The 15,599-nt window shown below is 41.2% G+C and overlaps 1 protein-coding gene across 1 annotated transcript in view; it reads left to right on the top strand.

The window, feature by feature from the left end:
• Positions 1–11,564: 11,564 nt before the first annotated feature.
• Positions 11,565–15,599, top strand: part of LCA5 (lebercilin LCA5) — a 46,769-nt gene continuing 42,734 nt past the window's right edge. Inside the window, exon 1 of the mRNA XM_054985581.1 lies at positions 11,565–11,633. The gene's annotated coding sequence lies outside the window, so the exon portion shown is untranslated. The remainder of the gene's footprint in view (positions 11,634–15,599) is intronic.

The following is a 15,599-nucleotide window of genomic DNA, read 5'->3' as shown; positions in this document are numbered from 1 at the left end:
AGTGTTGTAAGGCAACCAACAATCAGTTCACAAAGTGAGCTGAGAACATGGTGGATATGTGCACAGATAAATTAAGGTTGACCATAAATGAAGGATGGATTGAAATGTTTACTATCCACAAAAAAGTACTTTTCCCCCCTTTGTATACACAGTGGTCTTATCACATATTTAACCTCTGTGAAACTGAGGTTATTTGGGGTAACACATCTAATGCTCATGCCAATAATAAGCAATCTTCAGAATGCATAAATGAATGGGTGAATCACAAGGTGAGATCTATTAACACGAAAGAAAAAAAATGCATAGCTGGGGTGCTAAAACGAATGCATTTGTTGGAAAATCAAGGTACAAAAACTATACATTTCCTGATGCTGAATGGGTAACAATTTCTTCTCCTAGTAAGAAAACTTCATTTGAAGTTAATGAGTTTAGAATAGTATAAGTCTGTTTATGACTGTGCTGTAAATGTGCTAATGAAGACATTTTCTTTAGGTCCCTATTCTGATACATTAAACAAAAGAAACACTGTTAAAGAAAGGGCCATCACAAGAATGAAAACTTTTGCTGACAGTACATTGAAAGTGGGCTGAAGCTCCACTTAGAGGATTCATAGACAACTGCAGGGAGATTCATTACTTTAATCTCAAGTGGATAGGCTGCGACCCCTCTTTTTGCCATACACGCAGATACACTGATAAAATAATCTTTTTGGTCACGAGTCTTAAGGAGAAGGAACAGGATGGCACTTTAGAACAGTGCACAGAGAAGATGAAAAGAAACTTTATAGTAAATCTCTTATTTTTATTGAGCATAGTTGTGAAGAATTGTGCTGACTTGTTGCACCCAGTATCTTCATGACAGGGAAGCTGTAACCCCAAATGAGAAGGAAGCCTCACTTATTTCAATTCAATTTAGCAAACGTCAAGATTTCTGGAGGCTAATTTGATATCAGGTTAGTTAGTGATTGTTCTTTTGAATAGCAGGATTTGAGTCCAGTAGCATCTTAGGGACCAACAAGATTTTCAATTATCTGAAGAAGAGAGCTTTGACTCTCAAAAGCTTATAACCTGGACATCTTGTTGGTCTCTATGATGCTACTGGACTCCAATCCTGCTGCTCTACTGAAGACCAACATTGGCTACCTACCTGAAACTGCTTTTGAATAGATGTGTATCAGCTAAATTGCCATCATCCCTGTCGCAATCATGGGTGAAATACCTACCATGTAAATACATTCAGGAAGACTAAGGCTTAAGGTTATTTTGCAAAACAAATCCCAAACCATCTGCATGCATGTAGGCTCTTTCTCAGGTTATGAACATTCTTTTGATTAATTGTTGAAAGTAGAGGACAGTACAATGCTCCTTTGTAAATAGCACATGGTGCTTCAAAGAGGGCAGTGGAGCTAGCAAGGCTACCTTGGTTACTTTTCTTCCTGCTCTGCTGCTGTCCCTTTGTTTACCTATAATGCTATTATTGGGGGGGGGGTCCTTCCTTCCAGCTAACTCCTTCCCTTGTCTTCTCTCCCTAACCGCCATGATGGGAAGACATGCCCTCCACAATCTCTCTTCATCTGAGCTTAGATCTATCTAGCTAGAACCAGTTACTCTTTCTTCCCTCTCCAGTGTGAAGTTCCTTCTCAATAAAGAACCTCCATTTTTTTTCTAAAGCAACAAACCTCATGTGGTCTTTGTTGCATAAGCAGCATCCCTCGTCAGCAGCACAAACCATGCTCTTAAGTTTACACTAATGAAGTCATATAAACCATTTGCCACCTGAAAACCTAATTTAAAATATAATTCTCCTATATACCTGGATAAAAATGTGTACATGTTTGAAATGTATCTAACTTTACTATGCACGCCTATTAAATTGCCTTTGCACTCCTTGTGAATGATGGTTGCCATCAGGGGGCTTAGTACCCCTAAGTAGATAAGGTCCCATGCATCTACACAAGGTTCTCCACCTGTACATCCTAATGTGAGTGGGCTCCATAAACATAATCTGTGCCCTCCATTTTTACAGGGCATATAGCGTACAATCGTCCTACACGTCTTGAAGAGAATACATTTTAAGCCCGTCAGATTGGACTTCAGATTTACTAAAACATCTATATACCACCTTTCCATCCAAAGAGTGTCCTGAGGTGGTGAACATCAGCCATTAAAACATTTAAAACATTAAAATAGCATTTAAAATGCATATATAAAATACAATAAAAACATATGGACATATGAAAAATGCACACACAACCAAAGAGGAGGGCCAAAAAGCGTTTACTGAGGGTATACCAAATAAAACAAAAAAGTCTTCACCAGCTGGCGGAAGACAGCGACAGAGAGACAGGCAAATCTCCCGGGGCAGGTGCATGTGGGTCATTAGGAAGGCCACCATGCACCATCTTGATACACTCACACCCTCTGTGCATTTATCTGAACATAGGTGAAATCACGCATGACTATTCTGTTGGCTTGTTAAGGTTATTTTAACATAGGCAAATCTTCTTCAGAGTTTAGTGCCCAAATCTGAACCATCTTTGAGTTACCCTGTAGGAATAAAATAACAAGCTGATTCGTTAACATCTAGATTCCACTGTGTATACCACACCATTCTTGATTTTTGTTTTCCATTCATTCAGTATTTTAATCTTATTTAATGAAGGGAAAACTCACAGAGAGATCAAAACTGAAGCCAGAGCATTAAATAAAGATTATGATAAATTCATACAAATTATGAAACAGGCTTTTGGCTGAGTGGGTGTGAAATGTACAAGCGATTTCTCATTACCTTCTGATTGCCTGAAATGTTGCAGATGTGGAAAATCATACTTATTTAAAATAAATTACAGGTCACAGTAGGCAGTGCCAAATGTGCTGCCTTGATATGTCATAGAACACAACACAACTTTCAATAGGGCTATCTATGTTCCCTGCCAAAAAGTGCAAAGGGAATATCAGCACGGGCCAAGACCCAAGGACTGTCACTATCAGGAAGATATATTGGAAAATCCTGAGAGGAAGCTGCTGAGCTATGAAAACTGATGGCAGCCTAATGTCTCATGCAGTGGGGATAATAATTTAAAAGATCCAATATATAAAACGTGTGGTCAAATCTGAGAGAACGACTAAAAGACATTCTGGAATGAAAACAGCAGAGTTACCTCGGACTGGAGTCTAAAGAGTCAGCTCCTCCTAAACGGTTACACCCTTGCTAAATCCAAAGGATGTCCATTGGAGGCCATTAAAGGGTTTAGACGGGTGATTCTGCTTTGCATACTGCTGTTAGAAATTTTCTTTGGTTTCATATAATTATTCTGGTGAGCTACTCATATTCTTCAAACATCATTTCAAACATCATCCTTCAAACATCATTTCATTAAAACAGAAAGTTTATTGTGGCATGATTCTTTGACCTATTGCTCCAGAAAATAAAAACTCTATGGGCAGCATCTTGTTCTACCTGTAAATTTCCCTGTGGCTGCTGGCTGGCTACCTGTCAGAATGAAGTTGTTACTTGGTTACTTGGAATCATTTGCCAAGCTACCAAGTCTTTGGCTGCCTTATTTGGTTCCTTGACATCCCTTCCTGTCATTCAAGCCTCCCCTAATGCTATGCTTCCTTACCATTTGCCGTTCTGATCATCTTCCTTTGTTCCTCAATTTGCTCATCTCACAGTTCATCAACACCCAGATCGCTCTTCTCTTTTCTCTGGGATAATTCCTGGTGGCACTGATGGCTTTAGCCCTGTCTAGGGTTGCCACATGACAGTTGGTTCCAGAATGCCATAAAAAGAAATGGGTCACTAAAGGCAAACTGTAGAGAAAGGCAAGCGCTCTAAGATTCCCAGAAAGATCTGGGCGGCCACTATTGCAAACAGAATGGCGCTCAGTTTGATCCTGTTCTGGTAACCATCATTTTCAAAAGCCAGCAATAAAGCAGAGTTGGGATGTCAAGATTAGCAGCAGCTGCAGAAGGCTCCCAGGGGCTGGCTAAAGGTGAGCCCCAAGGCGCACCACTTCCGGCCCAGCCTTTTGCCCTCCAGCTGAGAGCACCCTGCTGTGTGGACCCCGAGAAGCTGTCTGGATAGCAGCAACTTTCATGAGTAGTCATTTGAAGTCTTTACTATTTTCTGTCTGCATATCTCAAATTGTGTATGTTCTTCCACCAATTTTCACTCCACCTTCATCTAAATCTAATTGAACTGTCCTTATGATATGTTCTACATATAGGCTGAAAAGATAGGGAGATAATGTACATCCTTCTCTGACAACTTTGCTAACTGGAAACCATTCTGTTTCTTGGACAGAGTACAGCTTGCACATCAAAACAATCAGATGTTGTGTTATACCCATTTCTTTAAAAATGGGTATTAAAAATGGTCCATAGCTTTTCATGATCCACACAGTCAAAAACTTTGCTTTAATCTCTAAAACACAGCTTGAACACCTGGCATTTCTTTTTCCATGTGCGAGAAGCGTATTTGTTGTAAAATGTTGAGCAATACTTTGCTTGCAAGGGAAACTGATAAGCTGTTGCAATCTTTGACATCTCCTTTTTTGGAAACTGGGAGTATAGGTTGAGCATTTCCACTCTGTGAGCCATTGTTTTATTTCCCATATTTGTTGGCATATCCTTGTTAATATTTTGATGCACTCAGTCTCAATTGCTTGAAATAACTCTAGTGATGTCCCATGTGCTCCTAGTGATATTTTCCCCAAACATGGCCTTACACAAACTTCTCCCATCCAGTCAACCGTCCCCTAGATTAGAGCTGGAGAGAATGAGGGAAATACTTCCCGATTCATCCTGCTTCTTTCTCCAGCATTCCCAGCTTTCAAGCAGATCTTCCATTCATGTATGTAATAATTTCAAGAAATGGGTGCATGTATCTTAAAATGCTTGGTTTGAGCTAGGTGAAGAGTGGGGGTGAAAGAGAGGAATGAGTGAGTGATATGATTGGTTGACAGAGATTGTGGGCAGAGTGAATGGAGTTTAGACTGGGAGAGAGAGAAAGAAGTAGTCAGAAGAAAGCAGGCTAGCTGTGTGCTGCCTGAATATGTTGAAGTGTTTATAAGAGAAATATAACTTGTGTGGAACCTGAACTGAGCATGTTTGTGAAAGGACACTCAGTCAGGGAAAGAGAGGCCAGCTGTGTGCTGCCTGAGCAGGTTTAATATTTCTGTGAATGAGAGTCAGAGAAAGAGAGGCTAGCTGTGTGCTGTCTGAGGAATTTAAGCATTTCTGTGAGACAAATATTGAGTTAGAGAAAGAGGCTAACTGTGTGTGAAGCCTTAGAAGAGATCTGTGTGAATGAGAGTAAATGAAGCAACTTTAAGAACTAAGAACTACTTTTATGAAATCAATACGCTTCTTGAAAAATAAACATTTGTTTTGTTTTGTTATATCCCAGAGTCATTGTTATATCCCATTCCTATCCTCAGGGCCACATAGAACCACGAAGGAGCCTGACGCTTTGGAATGTTACCAAAGGGAAAATTTAAATAAAATATCTTGGAATAATATATTCCTGGTGGCAGCAAACTACCCAGAGGGTGTAAGGGAAAGATTAAAAGAAAAATCTACCCCAAAGAAAGTAAAGGTCATAACAATGTACTATCTGGAGGAAACATGTAGACTAGTGACAATGCTGTAATAAGACACGTGCATCACCTCAGTTGCATCACCAATCTTTCAAACTCTTGGTGTCTCATAATTATTTGGCACAGTATGGCACTTATTGGAAGGGGTTTGGGGCTGTCACAACCGGAAGGCAGGGGCAGAAGGAGAAAAAACTGACATGCCCATCTTATGTACACCTTTGCTTCATGTCAGAATCACCTAGACTGGCACACACCCAAACCCACATATATCCAGACTTGTAGAGCTGATCCTTTTCACAAATATAGTAAAAACGTAGTTTAAAAGCTGTATGATAAATATATAAATGCAGAAATGCAAAATCTTTTATATACAGTTATTATCATCTTGGCTGTATAATTATTCTTCAGTAGAGATGTGTTACAGTTGTCTTCAATTAGAGAATGAAACAGGCCTAAAAGCAAAGGGCACAAAAGATCCTGCTTTGTATGGATCCCAGATGCCAGCTAGCCTCTATCATACATTCTGTTGCCATGCTGGATTTGTACATGGTAAACAGGGTAGCCATCTGTGCTACTTCATCCATACTGGTTTTTTTCCAGAAGAAAGCTGAAAGAAGTCTAAAGGAAGCAGGGCTGTTACACTCAATACTTTGGTGGTGGTTATAGATTGGACAATCAAATTTATTTCTTACATTTGTATCCCACTTTACCTCTTCACAACAATCTATGACATTGATTAAGAAGTGACTCCGGTGAAATCTGATGAAGTTTTGTAACTCTTAGATAAAATTTAAAATTTCCTGACATTAAAATAAAATTTCCTCCCTCTTAAGTAAAAAAGGGTGGTTAGAGAAATTAAGATATATTTTGTATGATCAAACTGATGATTTAAAAAGAAAACCTTTAAAAACTACTGATGTTTGGAGGCAAATAATGAATCAAATGGACAACTAAGTCTCCTTTACATGAACTATTTGAACTACTTGTTACAGCATGGTCATCTCACTCTGAATTGTTATTGAACTGTTTTCATTATGTAAATATTTTAAAAAGTTTTTTACATTTCATTCATTGACCATACTTTACTTTTGTCTTGTTAATGGTCAAAATATTTTTTTAACTCTTCCCTGTTTTCAGAATGCAATTCCCATTTCTAAAAAACTTTTGGTTTTATTTTTAGCTAGAAAGTCAAGCTGTGAGATACCCTTACATTGGAAAGCAAACATCTGTAATGTGTTATCTTTGTCAGCATTTACTCAACACTACTTTGTTTTCTTCCAAATAAATAATTATCATGATAGATCTCTCTACCTAAGCAGTTCTGTACCATATGTCTTGGCACTAAATAAAGATTAAAAGTAGTCTCTGTGGCATTTTCTGCAGTTCTTACAACATGTCCACACTATAGTCTTAAATCAGTTTAACGACCTTTCTCTCCAAGGACATGCTTTTGATATTGAGCAAAATGAAATATCCTTTCTCATCACTGTTCACAAACTACAATTCCCAGAATTCTTTGGGAGATGCCAGGTTACCTCAAGTAGTACAAAACAACATAAGCTTGTCGGTAAAATAGAAGTCTAAAGGTATGCTCCTATACAAACACATTGATTTCAATAGGCTTAGACATATCTTTCAGCATAGGCCCAGACTGCACAATTAGTGTTTAAGTCCCATGGTAATTAATGAAATGTAATTGCATGGTTATGCACATACGCCTCAATGATTTCATTAGGATTTTATGTGCATGTCTCATAGGGCAGATATACTTTCAAAACAGAAATATTGTGGCGTTCCAAAGTAATTTTGGAACATGGATCCAAAGGAAAATAGTTATGCTTCTGTCCCATTGGTTTCAGTGAGATTTAAACAGAACTTCTTCTGGATCTGAGCTTGTAACTCTGCCCCACAAACATTGTATTGGATCCAATCCCTCTCTTTTGTGAGTGAAAAGCACAAGAGAGGAGAGGATTATTGACAAATTCATATTCTCCAAGTAGACCCTTCTGCCAACCCCCCCTCCCCCAATCTCTCTCAAGGACCCTCCTGTCAAGAACTCAAGAGGTTCATGGGATGCATTCTTAAAGTAAAACAGTTTCCACTGGAGGATTTTTAAAAAAAAAACTTGCAGGGCTATTTTTCAGCTGGAACATGGTGGAACGGTGTTCTGGCACCTCTCCAAAGTTGTCACGTGTCCGGTGGCCCCCCTACCTGATTCAGTTTCCTTTTGCAGCCCAAGGCTTCCCGTTTTTTAGCTGCAGCTGAGCCTCTGTGTGGGGAAACAGGAGTGGGCCCTACACCCCCATTTGCCAAGGGAAGTGCTGCCTCTACAACTGCTTCCTTGATTGCCCCAGCCGGAGGCAGAAGGGAGCCTCCTTAGGAGGGCAGGCCGGCAGCATAGCGTCGCACAGATTTCTGGCCAATCAGACAGTGAATGTCCTTTCCTTCTTCCCTAGGCCCCCCCGCAGCGGCATCCTGCCCCGGCGCAAGCCACAGAAAGAGGCCTTTTCAACCCCCACTGGCTTGCTTCAATTGGCTTATGGGGAAGTCCCCATGGGCCAGCTGAAGCACATGAGTTTCAAAGATTCCCTTTCCACATGCCTTGTAAGGTGTGCAGAAAGGGGCTCTTTGCAACTCTCATGCTTCAGTTGGCCTGTGGGGAAGTCCCTGCAGGCCAGCTGAGGCGCAGGAGTTGCAAAGTTAAACAGTCTTGCAAGACGCGGAAAGGAGCTCTTTAACTTTTAAACTCCTGCGCTTCAGTGGCTGTGGGGAAGTCCCCATTGACCAGCTGAAGCAAGCCAGCAGGGGTTGCAAAGGGCCACTTTCAGCGTTCTTTGCAAGGCATGTAGAAAGGGGCTGTTTAACTTTTAAACTCCTGCACTTGGCCAGCTGTGGGGATTTAAACTCCTCCTCCTCCCCTTGTGGGAGTGCTCCTAGGGGGTGGCTGCACCCTGTGCGATGACATCACTTCTCAGAAGTGACATCATTGCACGGTCCTGGGAGCACGTGCATGCTTTCCGTGCACACTTGTGGTACCAGGAGCGCCACCTCTTACCAAAAGTTGCCCTGTGTGCTGACAACCCACTGAGTTCTACCACCTCTTTTCCCAGAAAAAAAGCCCTGCATGCTTGTAATCTGCTTTGGGTCCCAATAGGAAAGGCATATTGTTATTAATAACAATAGCAACTATCAAGCTTCCTCACTGGGAGTGGGAATTGATGCTTTTGTTGTATTTCAAATATTATGGGTGGGCAATAATGGAGTTATCTAGTTGCTAAACCTCACATATGTGAACATCTGTATTTTGAGTAACTTTATGCTGTCAGTTCCACAGGTGCAGCATTCATCAGTCAATGGATATGCACAATTCACTTGTTTGACCAGTGACTGCTCCATAAACACAGGGGATATCCAGATATATCAGTGTGGCATATGCAAATGAAGAATGTAGTATGAAACAGGGCAGAAAAGTTTTTCATGAACCACAGAGTGTCAACATCCTTACCTCATGATCTTCAATAAGTATTGCATGACTTCTCATTTGATTATTACTACTACATTCTAGCTCCCCCTCTTCTTTTCTTAGATTATCCTGCTGTGGGCAAAAGCAATCAGTTTTGTTGTATGGCTTGTAAATAATTATAAAATGTGTGTGCATATAGGAGTCATTGACGGATGTCAATAACCATAAATAGACTGGTCTAAACACTAGAAGTAGGTTGCAAGTAATTTGCAGTAATGGTGGCAAACAATTATTATTTTCTTGTATGTTGATTTCCAGGTTGCATTCCCCATGGTGGTAGAAAGTGCTATGAAGTCACTGGTTACTTCATATGGTTTTCAAGGCAGGAAACCCAATCAGGGCCATCCCTGCTTAGCTTCTGGGATCTAACAAGATCAATCTCGCCTGGGCCATCCAAGTCTAAGTGCAATCGCTATACAACTGATGAATATTATCTCTTAAGGGGGAATGCAGCATGGAAGCATAGGATCTGGGGGGGGGTGCACATGTGAAATTGCTTTATACTGAGTCAGAACATTGTTTATCTAGGTCAGTATTGTCTGGCAGCAGCTCTCCAGGATCTCAGATGGAGATCTTTCACACTACCTACTACTTAATCCTTTTAGCTGGAGAGTGAACTTGGAACTTTCTCAATGTGAAGCAGGTACTCTACTACTGAGCAACAGTCCCTCCCAGTTGCTAGTTTGTTTCTTCTCCCTCACCACAGGCATGCATATTACCACAAAGCCACCACAAGGAAGACAAGAATAGGACATTAAGGTGATTTGACAAGCATGTTATGGTGCTTTTTTTGTACTTCCTGAAACAGATGTTACTAAAAAGCATTTCTCCTCTGTTGTCCAATTATTGGTTTGTCATATATGCCTTTCTAATTATGATAAGCTATATTATTTGATTGTTGCATTTCCATACTGTAAAACCATTTTGGAAATTCATATTCATTGAAAGATGGCAAAAATACTTGGTAAATGAATAAATAAATAAATACAGAATTGATTGTTTAACCTCATCAGCCATCTTGGCGGCCCTAATGAGGGCAGAAAGGCAGGATATACATTTTGTAAATAAATGTAAAGATTTACTCTGTCTGCATATGGAGGTTCACCTTTCCTCTATATATTTATCTAAACTTTAAAATCCATCAGCATTGGATGGCAAAAATCATGTATCATTAAGAAGAAAAGTCCTACTGGATCAGGCCAACACCCTATCTAATCCTGCATCCAGTAACCAACAAGCCCCAAGAACAAAGTACTAAAGCAGTGACGGATGTCAATAACTTCCTCCTGCTGTTATACTCCAGCACTATGTATTCATAGGTATACTTCCTCTGTACATGGAGATTTCATTTTGAAAAATGTATGTATGCAATCCCCTTTAAATCCATTTAAATTAGTGGCCATTGCTATATTCTGTGTCAGTGGGTTAGGAGTTATACATTGAGTGAAGAAATATTTCATTTTGTTTGTCCTGAATATCTGCTCTAGACTTTTAAGAGAAAGTCAAAATTCTCCATAACGTGTAGAATTGTATGCATTTCTTTCAAGTTCGTCCTCCATTCGTCTATCCTTACTTAAACCTCAACACTCTGACCTCTTCTTGCAACATCATTTTGAGATGGGGTGACTGTGAGTGCAACAACGAACAAAACGCGATAGTCTTTAATGTGCCACAATGGTCCCGTTTGTTTTTACACGCACACACAAAAAAATCCTGCGCTCAGGAAATCTTAACAGCATACAGACCTGGCAGGGAAGCACTTGGGACGGTGAATGCCACAGGAAAACCTGGCTGCTCTAGGGCACCTTGAGCATCTTCGTTGAGCGGGCAACCAGCAAACACAAGTATAAGTTCAGCAGGATTTGGGTCCAGTGGCACCTTAGAGACGAGCAAGATTTCAAAGTATAAGCTTTCGAGACTCAGAGCTCCCTTCTTCAGATATACAGGATCCCTGAAACTCCACTCCTCCCCGTATCTGGCAAAGAAAGGTTTGACTTTGGAAAGCTCATACTCTGAAAATCCTGTTGGTCTCTAAGGTGCCACTGGACTCAGACCCTGCTCCTCTACTGCCGACCAACACGGCTACCCACCTGCAACGAAGCACAAGTTCGGCTGCAATCCCTCCCTCTCCTCTTCTTCCCACTCCCTTTGCCATGGAACGTCCTGGCCCAGCGCTGCGACCAACAGGCCTCTTTCTCTAAGCAGCTGCTGCCCAATGAGAAGCTCCGATCCCCCATCGCCCGTCTGTTATTTATCTCCCTTCCCCGCCTCTTCCGGCCAAATCGGAGACGGCGGTTGAGGTTTCGGCGAGGATTTTGACAAGGCAGACGACCAATAGAAGAGAGCGCCAGATCTCCCTCCGCCCTCTTCTCCCCATCCTGGCCCCGTTCCTTCTCATGCCGTTACCTTGGAACCTGCGGTAAATATCCCGGGACGTGGCGGCGGCGCCTTTAAGCGGAATCCCGGCAACCGTCGGGTTGGGGGAGGGCGTTCCTGAGCCCGAGGAGGCAGGTAGGGGCAAGGGGGGCGCGCGACGCGGAGGAGACGCCTGCGAGGAGAGGAGGGAGTGCTGGCTTGTGCCGCTCTCTCTCCTTTCCCGGGTAGAAGCAAGCGGTGCAAATGGACTTTCGGACCGACCCCCTCATATTGTATATAGGTGATGTTTGCTCTCCCTCATTGATCCTACCTCGCAGGGCTGTTATGAGGATAAACGAGAGGGGAAGAGCAGGATAACAACCAGTAATTAGCCCGCTCCTCCCCGAAGGAGCCCGGAGAGTTTACCAAGGGGTTGCTCCGAAGGAGACCGTGTCACTCCGTGAGCATTGTGGTAGTCGAACTTTGGTTTAGCCGTGCGTGCGTGTTATCTGCCCGCTGAGGGCAATGCTTTTAGCCTACATAAGGCTTGTGCCTCAACAAATCCGTTCGGCTTTCGAGTGCCACAGGACTCTGCTGTTTTTCACTCAGGCTGTTATGGAGTGTGGCGTGAGCCCTCTGGGCAGTTACTATGACAACAAAACTCCTTACAGAAACAACAGTTCCTCCAGCCTTGTTTTGCAAAGCTTCAAAGCTTTTCCATGTGTGTTGTGGGGGAATTTTACTCTTTAGGGAAAGTTAGATTCAAAGGTTAAATTGTTATCTTGTTCCCTACAGACCTCTTCGTTAAGTGTACAGCTTGGTCAGGTCCTATGAATTAGACCGCAGGCTCAGCCTGGCTTTGCAGGTTGAAGAATGCTTCCCCGGAAGTAAGCCCCCTCGAATAGACCTGAGTAATAGAATTCTTAGTAGACTGGTCAGCATTGCTCTTAATATTGTAGGGAACATGTATGTTGGGGTTGCTATTGCAGAACTTCCTCTGTGGCGTATGGAACCTGATTCATGAAAGTTGTTTGTTTTGTTGACTATGATGGAACCTGATTCATGAAAGTTGTTTGTTTTGTTGACTATGATGTTTGTTTTGTTGGTTATGATGGCATAATATTGTATTACATGTTTTTCTTTGTCAGATGTTGATAGATATGCCTTCTCCAGACACTTTGTGCTTGTAGTAGTTTGTGGCTCTTTATGCAGTCTTTGCATGAAAGTGGGGAGGAGAGATGGCTTTGAAATGAGATAAAATCAATCTGTGGAATTATTTGGGTTGGTTTAGAATCTGTTATCAAGAGCAAGTTCTGTATTTATCCTAGTTTTAAGGGGAAGCGTGCAGTTTGAATTTTTTTTTTACCTGTACATGTCATTATGTAAATTTCTTTAGTTTAAATTCAGTAGTGGTTGTTCCAGAGAAAATGGGGGGAGGGAATCAAACATGTTTAGTTAACCCATATTCTCAGAATCTGTAATTTTAAATGAAAAATTCCTTGCGCTGAAAACTTCCCTCTGAAGTTCTTTGAGTTTGAAATGTTATCTATTTATTTAGACCCACCTTTCCCCCCCAGTGATAACCCAAGGTGGCTTACATCACTCTCCTCTTCTTCATTGTATTCTCACAACAACTCTGTGAGACAGGTTAGGGTGAGATCGTATGAGTGGCCCAAGGTCACCCAGCAAACTTGCATCATAGAGTGGGGATTCAAACCTGGGCCTCCTAGATCCTAGTCTGAAACTCTGACTTCTATACCACATTGGCTCTCAGTGAATGTGGACAAGATTTCTCATCCAATAATTCCAGTATGTTTCAAACACAAAAGAATTTTTCAAGGGATAAACTTAGTATAAGAAAGATCTGTGAACACTATTTCTCACATATGAAATGTTGGGAATCTTGGTCTGGATGCATTCTTACATCTGCAGGAGCATTTTCTTTTTGGACTTCAAAGAGTGTTGTTGGTGTCCAGATAGCATTGGGGGAACTTTTTAGCAGTCTGATCAACATCCCTGTCAAGAAATATGTTTTCTTATATTAAAAATGATCTGGGGTATGTGACAATGTTGCTTATGGATGTTGTTTTATTTCCTAGTTGATATGATTGCCCTTTGTTATACTTTTATATGGACTATAGATTTGTATTGTTATCCTAAATGAGTTTTGCCACTTAATTATTCATCTTATTGACCTTGACAAGGGCAAGGAATACAGCATATTTTCTGCAAATCCTTGTTCTCTTAAAATAATTCACTAGTAATTTTGTTTGCAGCTATTGGTCATTTCTTCACAATTCAAGTTGGAAACCTGTTAACACTATTTAATTCACTCACTGCCAGTAGCTCAGACAGTGGAGGCTTCTCCATAGGGGTGAATGGGTTTGGCTGCTTCAAGAAAAAAAAGAGAAAATGCATTTATAGATTTAATTGTATCACATTACTCAGTTAAAGATTTCCGTGTGACCTAAGCTAAGTCACTGACTAACCTATCCATGGATTTTCATCCTGGATGTCCAAGCCCATGGCTTCTCTCTTGGAAGGGGCCTGCAGGCTAAAGACTCACATGGCAAGACACCCTTGCAATAGTTCTCACTACCGGAAGTAGATCCAGAGGGGTTAGCTGTGTTAGTCTGTAGTAGCAAAATAGTAAAGAATCCAGAAGCACCTTAAAGACTAACCATCGTCAGATGCATCTGACGAAGAGAACTGTGATTCTCAAAAGCTTATGCTACAATAAAGTTGGTTAGTCTTTAAGGTGCTACTGGACTCTACTATTTCAGTACAGAGAGGGCTCATTTATTTGTTTCACCTTTCATCTCTTCTTCTCAGAGCTGCTGACACTGCCAGCAGTTGTGAGGCAGATTTTAGTCAGTCATATAAATCCAGTGAGCCTTGGGTAAGCCAGGCCTTTCTTGGATACCACTTCCTTTTAGTTGGCTGATTTTTGTATTGCCACTTCACACAGTCCCTAATATGGAGACTGTTTATTGTACAACATTTATATGGAAAGACACTAAGCATGTGAAAAGCTACAATAAATAGACTTATTTGTGTGAAGCAACACAAATGAACAAACACACTCATTTCCAAAGTGGTTGTGTTTCTATAACTTAGCAAGAGTCGTAACAGATTTAAAATGGTTGTGTCTGTATGTTCTCATGGCCCTGACATGGGTGGTGGGAAAAAGGTATATCCTACTGGGGTCTGGAGGGACCTGTCCCAGACTGCAGTCCATATTACCATGAGGAAAAAATTGAGGGTAAACTGTACATCATGCCTGAGAATGTTTATAGAAACTTATTACCGAGAAGGTGGGGCATCGAGTGTGACTATGCCAGACGCCTAAAGAGTGAGCTCTGACCTTCATTCCCTTGCCAGCCGCTTTTTTAAGGCTCTGCAGCAGTGATCTCAAAAATAAATGATATGAAAGACCAAGGGAAGCAGAGACAAGCCTCTAAATTTTGTTCCCCCTTCAGTAAAAGCCTTTTTCCACCTGGAGAACCCAAAAGTGGTGCTAGCTCAGAGAAGACAAAATCCACCAAGATGGCCATCACAAACGATGAGGCTGCTGTAGGAGACAACTTACAGGTACTGGACGCAGAAATCAAACAAAATAGACTAATTGGAAGACAAAATAGCGAACAGAATTGAAATCCTCCTTAAGCCCATGTCAGAGCAGTTAAAAGAAATTAAAGACTCTCTGAATCAAGTATCCCAAACCTCCTAGTCAGCTGTGGAGTTAGGCTTAATACTCCAGGAGGAAACACGCAGTTTGCAAGCTGGAGAAATATGGCTAAAGAACAGACTCATTGATATGGAAAATAAATTGAAATTTAATAACCTAAAATTCAGAGGTTTTGAAGAATCAGAGGAGGATTCAATAGATCTGGCAGCCTTTCTGGCAGGGTAGTTGGCACAGGAATTAAAACTTGAAGATGGCATTGCACCAGCCATTGAGAGCGTTTACAGACTGGGCCCTGTATGTAACTCTAAATCCAAATTCAACAGAGATATAATAATCAAATTATTGGACAGTTGTACCAAAGAGAAGGTCCTTCCAGAGGCAAGAAAAAGAGGCTTCTTCACATATAGAGAAAAGAAAATTCAAGTCTACCGAGA

The sequence above is a fragment of the Eublepharis macularius genome, chromosome 1 (genome assembly GCF_028583425.1).
Source record: "Eublepharis macularius isolate TG4126 chromosome 1, MPM_Emac_v1.0, whole genome shotgun sequence".
NCBI lineage: Eukaryota > Metazoa > Chordata > Lepidosauria > Squamata > Eublepharidae > Eublepharis > Eublepharis macularius.
This window is presented reverse-complemented; position numbering and strand designations above follow the sequence as displayed.